Consider the following 1,921-nt stretch of genomic DNA (forward strand, 5'->3'; position numbering starts at 1 on the left):
TTCTCTTTGCGTATGTCGTGGTTTAGTGCTGAAACCAGGACACGTATCAGGGAAAGCAGATAACGCCGCCGGCTTGCTCAGTTTTACTTTATCAACCCTGATAACTCCTCCTCCTCACCTTCTCGCCTCCCAAATTCCTGAGCTGGAGCACCTGTGAGAACGTGGGCGCCAAGAGTCGATCCCGGAAAGGCCCACGCTGCAATTCCCACACCTCTTCCAAAACAAAAGGCAAGGGATGCTCTGTCACTACCCAGGGAAAATCCACATGCGGGAGAGGCCCACCCAGCCGGCAAAGGGCATTTTGCCTTGGGAATTAGCAAGGAGGAGGAATGGCGGCGGCATCCTCTCACCCTTTTACCCCCTTCCTCCTGCAGCGCCGCGGCTCCGTCGGCATCGCCGCCGCAGTGGCCGCGGTGCCCGGCCGGGGAGAAGCGCGGATCGGCAATTGCAAGTGACATGTTTCTGATGGTGCAGAAGGATATTTTGCTCGCCAGCCCCCGGGGAGCTGGGCCCTGCCGGCTCGTCGGGCTGAGCCAAATTGCCCGGGGCGCGTGAGCCACATCTCATCTGCGCGGTCTCGCATGGACCCGTCTCTGACGGCCGCGCTGGCGAGCTGCCGGCAGTGTCGGATCCGGGCGGGCTCGCCCGGATCCCGCACAGCCCTTGGTCCCTTGCTTGGGGTGTCTCTGTTTGAGGCGTTAAGCTGTTTTTTATTAAGAGGAAGGTGAAATCTGGGCTGTGCCGGCACGAGGATGCGCAGGGAACGGCGCCTGATGCCCTTCGGCTTGGCTCCGCTGCCTGCGCGAGGCGACAATAGGAAAGCTGTGTGTGGCGGGGGCTTTCGGTGGAACCAAACCTGGAAAATGGCTATTTTCTCCTCATTTTAAACCAGACCGCCCAGCTGCCAGCTCGGCAAACGCAGAAAGTGGGTAAATGGTCCCCTCTGAACCCTTTTTTCGGTTTTCCCCCAGGACGCGCCCACCCGCTGGGGTTCGGCACCCCGAGCGGCGCGACCGGGCCAGGAGCCGTCCCCGTCCCATCCCTAAAACGCCCGCGAAAGGTGCGAAGACCCCACCCGAAACTGGGGTGCTGCGAAGGCCGCCGGCGCGGGGGTCCCCTGCACCCCCGGGTCATGCTGCCAGCCCCGGCCCACCCGCCATCAGCAGCCCTCGGTTAGCGCCAGACCCTGCTGCTTGGACCAAAATCGCTTTAAAAACGGTTTTGATTGTTTTTGTGGGGTTTTGGGGTGGGTTTTTCTTCGTTTAAACGTGCGAAGGGGAGCGCTGCGGGGTCGGGGTCAGCCTCAGCCTCACGGCTTCTCCCGGTGATGGGTTGTGGAGGGGGAAGAGACCCGGGGCTGAGCGGGGGGAGCGGGCCCGGGGGCGACCGGTGCTGCCCGGGGGCGATCGGTGCCGGGCCTGGGGTCGATCGGTGCTGCCCGGGGTCGATCGGTGCTGCCCGGGGTCGATCGGGGCCGGGCCCGGGGGCGATCGGGGCCGGGCCCGGGGGCGATCGGTGCTGCCTGGGGGCGATCGGTGCCGGGCCCGGGGGCGACCGGCGCCGGGCCCGGGGCGATCGGTGCTGCCTGGGGCGAGCGGTGCCGGGCCCGGGGGCGACCGGTGCCGGGCCTGGGGGCGATCGGTGCTGCCCGGGGTCGATCGGGGCCGGGCCCGGAGCGATCGGTGCTGCCTGGGGCGAGCGGTGCCGGGCCCGGGGGCGACCGGTGCTGCCCGGGGGCGACCGGCGCCGGGCCCGGGGCGATCGGTGCTGCCTGGGGCGAGCGGTGCCGGGCCCGGGGGCGGCCGGTGCCAGGCGGTGGCGATCGGGGCGGGGCGGGAGCGGCCCCCGCCCGGCGGCGGGGCCGGAACCGGGGCGGCCGCGCATGCGCGCTGTGCGGCGCGGCCCCCCGCTCCCCGCCGGC

Source organism: Pelecanus crispus, chromosome 19 (assembly GCF_030463565.1).
Source record: "Pelecanus crispus isolate bPelCri1 chromosome 19, bPelCri1.pri, whole genome shotgun sequence".
NCBI lineage: Eukaryota > Metazoa > Chordata > Aves > Pelecaniformes > Pelecanidae > Pelecanus > Pelecanus crispus.